This window comes from Argentina silus (genome assembly GCF_951799395.1).
Source record: "Argentina silus genome assembly, chromosome: 14".
Taxonomy (NCBI): Eukaryota; Metazoa; Chordata; class Actinopteri; order Argentiniformes; family Argentinidae; genus Argentina; species Argentina silus.
In genome coordinates, this window is record NC_139668.1 from 7,277,667 (window position 1) to 7,289,299 (window position 11,633).

The window sequence follows — 11,633 nt, forward strand, 5'->3', positions numbered from 1 at the left end:
TGTTAAATTACTTTATTCCACTTGATAAAGGTTACTGTCACTGTGAATATGGGCTGGTTACATCGAATGACAATAGCCTATAGCCCTAGTGTCATGGTGAGGTTATTCAAAGGCGGTTTAATTGCGGGAGGATAACACTGAAGGCCTAGGGGTAAAATACACGGCCCGCCACTGGTAGGCAGATAATCCAGGAAGGGGGTAGGCAAAACCAGGAATACTTATCACTAGGAAATGCTGGGACGTATAACACGAAGGTACAAAGACGAACAGGCACAGAGACAGGGGAAAACACAGACTAAATACACACGGAAGGATGATGAGGAACAGGTGAAGTCAATCAGGGCGGGGTAGACAATCACACAGGCAGGAAACACACAAAGGCAGGTGGTGAAGTGTCTGAAACGAGAGACATGGTGAGTAACACAAAAATAAACAGGAAACAATACATGAATAACGTAAAAAACAAAGACAAACATAAACTAAGAAACAGGACGAGACGTTACAGCCTCAAGGTTTATGTTAGAGCAGCAGTTGCAATCAAGCTGCATGACATCACAGGTCTTGAGGGATTAGCAGTGAATTGAAGAGAGAGAGAGAGAGAGAGAGAGAGGCAAATTAAGGAAGGACTATTAATCAAGTGAATCAAGAGGAAAGCCTGAAATACTGCAACCAGGTTAGAGAGGCTTAAATAGTACAGTATTAAAAGGATCAACTAAAGAGCTACACAGAACTGCTCTGAGCACAGCAAATCAGTTCAAGTGGATTACATCTAGTCAAGATGTACCTGAACCACTATTGCAGAAGTACAATCGTCAAACTTCAAATGTCAACAATCAAGTTTTGCTTTGTCGTAGTGGGAGCCAGTTGTCAGAGACAACTGTACAGTTTACAGTATAAAAAATAATAATAAATAAATAAATTACAAAAAGTGCAATAGTCTTATAGTAGAGAGTCTGTGCCATACTAATCTCAGATCTCATCTCTAATCTCTATAATCGTACGAGATGAGTGCCATACCTGCCCTTCTAAGAAAATAATCCATAGTTTGCCAAACGACATGTGATTACAAAGCCTGTAGTTTCCTGTGGAGGATGCAGCATTCACTCACTTAACTTAATACTAGGGCTGTCAGCCCTGTTAGAAAAAATAGTTGATTCATTTGTTCCTCTTAGTTGAAACTAGATATTTTTCGCCTTATTTTTCACCTTAGAATTAAAGTATAGATTCTTCCAGCTGTTTCACACCGGTGCACTATGGCTTAAGCAGTAACATTAAGTATTAAATGGGTATTAAATGGGGAGATGCCCAAAAAAGAAAGTCAATCGTAAGGATGTCTATTTACAGGAAATTGACAGATGTGACAGGGGATGATGCCATTTACCGTGGGCATTAGGGCCGGATACATTACTAAGGCAGAGGTCTGGATCTGGTCAAACTCTTCCATCCTGACATTCACCATACACTGGCCAGCGGAGGGGGCAGAAGTCATTAGAGTTCAGCTCCCTGTTACAACACGGTCTGTCCTTCTGGGTTACATATCCACCACAGCTGCCCACTCCTGTCCTGTCCCTCTGGTAGAGTGCCCTCCACTGGGGTTACATAACAGCTGTCCTGCTCTTGGATGGGTGGGTGTGGGGGTGGGTTGGGTTGGGGTGGGGTGGGGTGTGGTGGGGTGGAGTGTGGTGGGGTGGGGTGGGGTGGGGTGGGTAGTGGAGGGATCAGAGCAGAGCAGACGAGGCCAGGAGAGGTCCAGCGGAGTGCCCAGGAACAACTCTGCCACAGAAAGCTTTCACTCTCAAGGTAAATTCTAACGGTGGTAACATTTGTTGCCTCTATACCTGTGTAGTAAGGTTGTGATTACAGTGGTAACAACATTAACTGGTTGTTACATAGGCATTACTTAATTAGATAGCATATGGAGATGCAGTTTATGAAGATGTTTATGTGCAATGTAGCAGCATCATAATCAATGCTGACGTGTCACACTCTATTTGTTCCTTCCTGTTGAGCATGGGAAACCTGTTGTGTTTGCCTTGTAGACACAGAGCTGCATCTGACTGAAGTCACGCCTGTCTCAACTGAGCAAATACCAAAGCAGTCAGAGTCAGACCACTGTCAGGCTGTTCTAAGATACTTATAGTAATGGATTGATTCAAGTATCCCCTTTGAAAGACAACGCTTCCTTTGTTATCTTGTAGACCCTACTCCCCCCAGACGAAGGCTAAGCTTTATTTCTCAAGAGGCCAGGTTGACTTAATCCATTGACTCCTACCATCCCATCATGGGATTCTAATGATGAAATAAGGAAAACAAAAGGCCTATTCTCCAACCTTGTCTCGGGAAGCATGTGTAAGGAGAAGCCTAGAACGTGTACTGTACAGCTGCCCCATCCGCAGCCTAAAGCATTCACAGACACCGTCGAGTCAGCTGGCCCACGTATCACCTCTGTCCTTTACACCATGTGAGACAGTGCGGCTTCATGTGCGCCCAGGAGACAGCAGGAGAACAAGAAGAGAAACAGAGAGTGTGTTTGTGAAAGGGAGAGAGGAAGAGGGAGAGAGAGAGAGAGAGAGACTCAGAGGGAGGGCAGAGACAGTGATAGGGCTGAGGTCGGAGCCAAGCCGGTTCCCATGTCATTGTGCAGTTGAGTTTTCCCTTGTGAATAATAGAGGGGTGATCTAATCCAAACATAGATAATCTACCTAATCTATCTAGACCAGGGGAGTTTGATACATAACATATGGCCTCTCATATACTATTGTTTAAATATATCATGAGCAGGCAATGGAAATTCCAAACCTCCTGTTGTATAAGTGGTTATAATGCTGTATTACACTTAATTTACTCATCAAAAAGACACCAAGCACTCCTACAGCTAATACCAGTTGGTCTACTGATTACTTGACACCAGGGGTGGCTGGTGGAGGTAGAAATCGGAGGACACTGTTGATACCATTCCTCATCTGTTTGATACCATTCCTCATTCCGTTCCATGCATTACAATGAGCCTGTCCTCCTATTTCTACCTCCACCAGCCTCGACTGATCTACGCGTAGCTCATCTGAAGGGCTTGTCAGGGAGATCTGACTTTCATCCTGCTTCTTTAATTAAGTGGACAACCAGGAAAGGCAGATTTCCTCTCAGTAGGTAATGGACATGAAGACACATCATGGAAGTACACAGCTGTGATATTCACATATGAAAACCAACTGAATTCATGTGTTATTACTGTGCGGTGAGTTACATACTGAATCCCAATTGGTCTAAGAGTCGTATTATGCTGTATTGTATTGTTGGATGAGAACAGATTCACAAGGTCATTCCAAGTATGCCCCACAATGCTATTATGAGGCTGTCTGAGCCTTTTAACAGAATTAATGTTAAAAGCACATCGTTGTCCTGGACATTACTTTAGCACAATGTGCTTCCACAAATGTAACAATAAACATTAATGCAATGTTATTTATAGACCACATCAAGGTAACTTGTTAATCATGCCCTCAAACCCACCCAAATGTTGCACTTGTTCTCAGAAATGTTCTGTTTAAACCAACAATATTGACAGTCTCATGTCAACAGCGGAGGGGGGGGGGGGGGGGGGGGGGGACTTGCTAAAACATCAAAGGAAGGCCCCAAACAAAGGAAGGCCCAAAGCAAAGTTCCACTCAGCCAGAGCCAGGAAGAACCAGAAAAAAATAAGAAGAAAAAAAAAGATTTTGTGACGGTTAAGGCTGGTTCAAATTGGTTTTAGTTGGTTTGTGTTCTGTCCTTTTTTCCCAGCAGCATGTGTTCCATGTGCTTTGGGGTGGGGTGTGAGTGGTGTCAGCAGCGACTCAAAAACAGAGTTGCTCCCCTACTATTACTGCACCTGCAGGTCAGACCTGCTCTCCCCACCCCGCCGGGTTCTTTCTTTGGAACCTCCCCTCCTGTGATGTTACATAACCCCCCTAGGGAACGAGAGAAGGAAGACAGCAGTCAAAACACAAAGGTTTCACCCCCTTTCCCAAACCATTCCCATTAGAGAATACTGTATGTCCTGTGTTCTTTGCACGTTCCTAGCTAAGCTGTCTAGTCACAAAGTCACAAAGACAGCAAACCATCTCCCTACAATGCATCAGAGATTACAGGGACAACGCATTGAGGAATAATAACGATTTTCCGACTTCCCTTTTAATTTTTGGGATTAAAAGTTGTCTCAGGTGAATCTTTGTCTCAGGTGAATCCAAGTGAATGAAGATCCTACTTTCATTTTAGAATGGTTCCTATCTCTCCCATTCTTTTGGGATTGAGGTCACAACAGACAGTTCAACCCCCCCCAAAAAAAAAACATGGGACCTGGACTCATCCACAGGCTACTAGTCTGAAAACGTAAATTTTTTACAAACTCCTGTTTTGGGGTGAACTATCCCTCGCCTACAAGAAACAGACTTGTATCCCTGTAGACTGTCGGAGAGTCTCCCATGCGGTAACACTGACGTCCTGACCACTGCACTGCACTGCACTGCACCAGCAGCTGTTTCAAAGAAAGAGTGTTTTGATAAAACAATGCATTTTTGATGACAGTTTTGATTAAGAATTAGCTTTAGCAGAGGGAGGAGAATGGAGGGGAGCTTTGAAGGGCACATTAAAAGACGGGAGGCCGGGATGTTCTATCAGTTTGATGATGATCAAAAGTGAGAGGGGAGGGGATAAAAAGATGAAGAGGATGTCCTTAAGAGTCCTTGTCTGCAGAACATCACTTGTGCAGACTGGAAAGGAAGCAAGAAGTTAGTATTTCCTCTCACTGCTTCCTCTCTCCCTCTCTTTAATTATACAGTAATTAGATAGCTTACTAATTAAATAACTCATCTCTCTCTCTTCCTCTCTCTCTCTCTCTGAGTTTCTCTTTCCTCTCTTACTCTGGATTTCTATCTCTCACACACACACACACACACACACACACACACACACACACACACACACACACACACACTTCTTTCCATTCACATCTAACCCAGTTTCTCTCTCTCCCCTGTGTGTTACCATTAGACACAAACACACACACACACACACACACACACACACACACACAGATATATATTATGCAAATGCTCTCCTCTGATGTGTTGTGATTCATCATCAGCTTTACATGTATACCGGGCCTGCACTTGCACCTGCGCCAGTGCCCTTTTTTTGCAAAAAAAATGTTTTCCCCCAGATGGATGTGATTCTCTAGCCCTATAATACTGCAATATCTCCATAATCACTCATCTATATGATATTATGGGATTAGAGTAATCTTGTTTACCAACTCTCACTTTTACAGAGGCATGATGGGTATTTCTGCAGGGGTGATGTCATCTAATCCCTGCCCTGTGGCCATATTACAGAATGTCTGGGTGGATAGAACGTCCTGTATGATGACGCAGCGCTTCTTATTTCTCCACACTTCTCGAACTGTCAACCAAAACCCTTTGGGTGGTCCCACATCACTTCTCTAAAACACTGGTACTTGGCAGTCTTACAGCATCAGAGTCCCTGTTCGCCGAGAGGGTTTGTTGAACATCAGTCAAACCAAGTACAAGTACAGCTAGATACACTAACATCCACTTTAAAAACAAACTGCTAAATAAAAAAATGACCACCAGCGGCAGAACATCAAGCTGTGTCCAGAAGAATGAGGAAGTTCTATTTCAGAACACTCATCAACACTCTTCTGTCTTCTCCAAGCAAGCAGGTGGCCCAGTCAGGCGCATAAACCGCCTGTACATTTGGGCTAATTTCAAACAAGCCAACCACTCTGTTCTGACAGCACAGAAGAACGCACGCATGTGCATCTGGCAACACAGAGAGGCTCTTAAACCAATTAGGGTCCAGATGTACCAGAGAACAGAGAGTTCTGTTAAGACAGAGACACGCGATGATGATACATGGTGTCTCCCGACTGAGTCTTTATGGACAGAACATTCCCTGTTCCACACAGAACACCTGCAACACAACCTACTACAAGATGAGCATCAAAATGCAAAGACTGGTCAGGAAAGAAAACACTTACTATATATGGGACTCATATCCACTAGTGTCGCTTTGGTGTTTTACACCATGTACATTTTACATTTACATTAACATATAATAGTCATTAAAGTCATTAAGTACAATAAGTACATTCACCTAAAGTAAGTGAAACACCTATTCACAATTAAGTAAGTCTAAATAAGACTTTCTACAAGAATAATTCCATGTATAATTCAATTTAAGGAATAATATATGAGAGGCTATGTTTTATGACATTTTTATCAAGGCTGTGACGACAACCATCGACAACCATGTCACAGCCATAACATGGATAAAAATGTCATAACATATGGCCTCTCATATACTGTTGCTTAAATATATCATGAGCAGGTAATGGGAATTCCAAACCACCTGTTGTATAAGTGTTTATAATGCTGTATTACACATAATTCACTCATCAAAAAGACACCAAGTACTCCTACAGCTGATACCAGTTGGTCTACTGATTACTTGACACCAGGGGTGGCTGGTGGAGGTAGAAATCGGAGGACACGTGTGTTTGATACCATTCCTCATTCCGTTCCATGCATTATGAGCCTGTCCTCCAATTTCCACCTCCACCAGCCTCCACTGCTTGACACCTATTCATGATAGGCTGGTCCAGTCAAATGCTCCGCCCCCCAGTCCCATCTCTCCCCCACCCTTCACTTTGAGCTCAGTCTCTGTAGACCACTACATCCCTTTAATCCTGCCACTCGAGCCATACAGCAGTTGGATAATAACAATGTGAGAGGCGTTGTGTAACCTCTTTGCTTCAAAGTCATTACCACAGAGCCGCTGGTCTGCATCGATGCACTCAGGCACACACAAACGCATACCACACGTTAACACATGCACACATATTGATACACACATGCACACCCTCTGGGGAGCCGCCATCGAGGAAAATAACAGATAGATTTGATCTGACTGATGATACAACACTATTATCTAGAGAATCACAAATGTGGGTTATTTCATGTGAGAAGGACCTGTGACATCATCGTCATCATCCCTGCTATTAGTTTAGTTTTGATTAATCCGATCTAAATAAGAATGTATTGGGCTTCTGAGAATTGACGCAGGCTGACATAGGGGGGAGGGAGGTGTGGGCTATTTTTAATGCCATATTTTCCATGCAACCCTGTCCCTTAAGGCTGACCAGATACCCTTCTACACTGAGCTCAGCCCAGTGCCCTCATAACCTACTATTAAACTGCTGGAGTTAGCAGACTTTCATAACTGCAGGGACAGAGCAGAGTATACAAGAACCTGCCTCTGGTATCTTCTTAAACCTGGCTAGTATGCTCTGGTTGGAAGTCCGTCTTTATACTGAAACTTTCAGTTGACCTTCTCTTAAAGGTGCAATCTGGGATTGGTACATACAGTTTTAGACTTGTAGAAATAATTATATATAGCCATTTATTCTTGAAGAACGTAATGTATAAATGCCTCATGAACTTAGTTCAGCTGGCTTGCCCCATCAGAAGCCACATGAGTTTGTAAACAATGTAATCGTAAACAAACACTTTATAGCTTCAAAACATGGTTAAATCTATAATTGTGATCTCATTTATGCAACCATAGCTCCGTCTATGAATTTGAAGTTGGTAACATTTCTCTAGGTCCATTCTTTCGCTGTTTACCAAAAACAGTGGCGGAGAGACTGCTTTGTTGTTGATTGGATCCCAGATTAAAGCTCCCCAGACAATGCGTGTCATGTTCTTGTCTCGTCAAGATAGCAGGTGGACACAGAACCATATAATCAAAAGTGATCAAGGGATTTGTGATCGGACTTATCTGGGAATGGGATCATGTGATGTGTGTCTGTGAGTGATAGAGTGATTGTGACCTGTGTTATGAGCATGTAAGTGTGTGGCAAGGTTGGGGTCCGTTGAATTTCAATTCGGTCAATTCAAGAATTACATTTCAATAACAATTCAATGATTGAAAATAGGGCATTTATTTTCAATGATTTCTGAATAAACTGAAAATGAGAATCTTCCTTATCAGCAGAGTAATAATGACCCAGATCTGACCCACATCTGTTTTCTACCATCACCCAGATGTGGCCCAAGTACGACTATGTTCCCCAGGCCATAAGTGGGCTAGCTCTGGCTGCCATTTCTGAGCCATATCTTTGCCATGAAAAGGATAGACCTTGGTCATGGATGTGGATGTGGCCCAGTTATCACTTGGTAAAATGGTCCAGATATGGGCCTGGTCTTAAGGCTTAGATGTGGTGACCATAACTGGCCACATCCACATGCTGCCCAAGATGTGGCCTTGTCATGGTGATAATTAGGCTTAGGTACAGCCACCAGAGCCGGTCCACTTCTGGCCAATCCTGGAGACGGTACTGTATATGACCTTATCAAATCCTTTGCCAACAGTGAGTCAACCTTTTACCATGGGGATCATCACAGGTTCTTAGAAGTACAGTAGGCCCCACAGCGCTTCTATTTATACTTCCTGTGATAAGCTCCCCTGTGTCTAGAGTGCAAAAACAGCACCTCTCTCTATCCTGTTGGACTGCTTATAGTGACCCAGCAATCTAACTGGGATGTCATGGCAGCGCAAGCAGGCCCGTGTAGCCTGGGTCTGTAGTCTGACAGAAGCAACCAAAGACTCTTGCCTTGTGCAAAACCAGAAAAACAAATACAAAATTGGTAACAAAAGCAACAGAATACATGTCGTCTTTACAGTAGTCCCCACATCCACTTAGCAGACTGGTTCGATAGGGGAGAGAGCGGGAAAGAGAGAAATACTGATAGCTGTGTGGGTGGCTTATGAACATGTTGCTTTTATTACTATCATTAAATCAATAAGAAACTGTAAGTGAATGCTGGCTTGTTTGGAATGCTGGCTTTGGCCAAGGACAGCCGTCCAGTGATCTAAGGGATCCTCCTGCACCATATGACCAGCTAATCATTCTAAAGATGGCAACAGGCAAAGGCTATTTAGGGAGTGTCCTACTGTACAGACAGAGTAGGCTTAGCCCGTCACCTCCCCTCCCCTCCTTGCCCTGAGCTAATCACTGTTCCTCTTCCTCATTCTCCAGGATGTCAGGTCAAGGGTTGGATGACTTTGCAGTTTCCCTTTTGTTTGTCCTCCTCCTCCACCCTCTTTTAGACTGAAGGGATGTGTTTGATCTTTGCGGTCTTATGTCATTTTTTACCTCAGCGATGGTATGCTCAGGTACGCTCTGACAAACGTCTTGCAACCGAAAGCTAAGACTATCCGTGAGATCTATTTGATATTGTTTACAATTACATTGTTTACAAACAAACAATGGAGTAAAACAAGCTTATATTTTGGGGTCTGATCAGAATAGACAGTTAAAATAAGTTCATGAGGCATTGAGGGAAGTTATTTTCTTCAACAATGCCTCTTTAAAGATATCATACTCTCAGTACTCTGCTCTGAGATAAATATCAAGGAAGATGTCCATGTGAGATCTTGGGATATAATAACACGTGTAGCGACATCTGACATCTGTGACCAGCTGAAGCAGTGAAAGACACCTCTAGGCCAACCATCACATGTCTGATTCAATGTGTGTGTGTGTGTGTGTGTGTGTGTGTGTGTGTGTGTGTGTGTGTGTGTGTGTGTGTGTGTGTGTGTGTGTGTGTGTGTGTGTGTGTGCGTATTTTCCTAGAATTTCCTAGAATACAAGTCCTCTATGGCTGTTTCTCCTCGTGGGATGTCTAGCTGATCCCAGGAAAGCCATGTTCCTCGTCAGACACAAAATGTGGCCCTAACTTTCTAGAAACTTTATTATTTTATATTCTGTTTTTATAATGTCATTTTTTTTCATTTCATTTCTGTTTCTACATTTGTAGATTTGTAATGCTGTAATGAACATTACACTCCCTTTCTCCACAGATGTACTCATCTTAATGGTGAGTCAAATGAAGAATGACTTGTTAAAGAAAGTAAGGCAACCCTTTTCACCCCTCTGCTTTTCTGCTCTAGATAACATGCAAATCCTCCCAGTCAAACTAGCTTGACACACTTTCTCTCTTTGTCTGTCTTTTTTATGTTTAGCTTTTAAGCTGTTCTGCCAACAAATCAGTTATTAGTTATCAAGCTCCATGGTATCTGCCAGTATTTATTTTTACTTCCCCTGTGAAGTGTTTGCTTAGAATTGTTCAGTGCCATGAGAAGACACCAATAGATATGTATTTGTTGGAGCAGTCTTTTTATTTCAACATCAGGCTCCAGTTCTAAAATGACTCAGCAAACATTGTAACCTATTTCGATATAACGACACACAGTTGAAGATACTGTGGTAAAAACCTAGCCTCTGTAAAATGTCAAACTGTATCTGAACTCCCAAGTATCTGCATTCAAATAGTGAACATACATTCTAAAGGCTTGTGGGAGTTGTTGTTTGTTCAAATCCCAGGGTTCAACACCAGGGCAAGGGAGCTCTATTGCGACAACAACTGCAATACACTTTTGCTCTAATATCAATACAGCAGGATGAATGGGCTGCGGAATGCGTCAAGGCATAAATATGTAAGTGGCCTCGGACAGAAGCATCGGAAAATGTGGATATAAAAGCACGTCGAGTTTATTGGATTATCCTCTGATTCATTAAGCAGGCCCCTTTTTTTTATGACCGAGCGGCCATGATTTTTCTGCATGGCATAGCACATCTCATCTCCAAACTGTGTATAGGGTTAGAATGGACTCCATTAGCGCAAGACCATTAAAATAAAACAATTTCCCTGGGAAATAAAATGCTTTCTCTTTCAGGGTTATAGTAATATGCATTTTGATTTTCTTTCATGAAGTGGATGTGTAATCTATACAAATTACCAATGGTGGGTTGTCTTATTATTCTCATTTGCAAAGTGGAAGGCAAATAGCACACACAGAAGTCCGAAGGGACAAAGACGTACCATTTCAACACAGGATAGTCATATTGGTGCACACTGGAGAATGAAAAGTCATCCATATCCATTTGATGTAATGTGATTGTCTACCCCGCCCTGATTGGCTTCACCTGTCCCTCATCATCTTTCCCTGTGTATTTAGTCTGTGTGTTCCCCAGTCTCTGTGCCAGTTCATCTTTGTACTTTTGTCAATACATTCCAGTGTTTATTCCTAGTGTTTAGCTTTCCTGGTTTACGATCCGATAGTTTATTCTGACTTAGCTTTTGCCTACACCTTATCAGACTATCTGCCTACCCATTGACTGCCTACCTGTGTACCGACCCCTGGTTTTTGGAATGAAAGACTATTCTTTTGGATTTTAGTTGTAGTCCCTGAGTCGTGCATTTGAGTCCTTTGCCTGCATACTACAGCCATTACATTTGAATGGCTTAGCTATTCTTGTCTACCTATACCAGGGTTTTGTGTTGGAGGTGATATAACAATGGAACAATAGTCCTTCATAGTAATCTAAACTACTGTCTGCATAGTATACACACAAGAGAATGTAAACACTAGGTAGTGTCAACACATACTAATGTCTGTCAGGTTTGAAAAGTTGTTTACACTGGTTCCACATTTTTAGGAGGCCCGTGGCAGAGCGAGCTTCGGATAATGGCTCTGAGAGAGAAAGAGACATCCTCACTGCTGGGGGTTGGCTC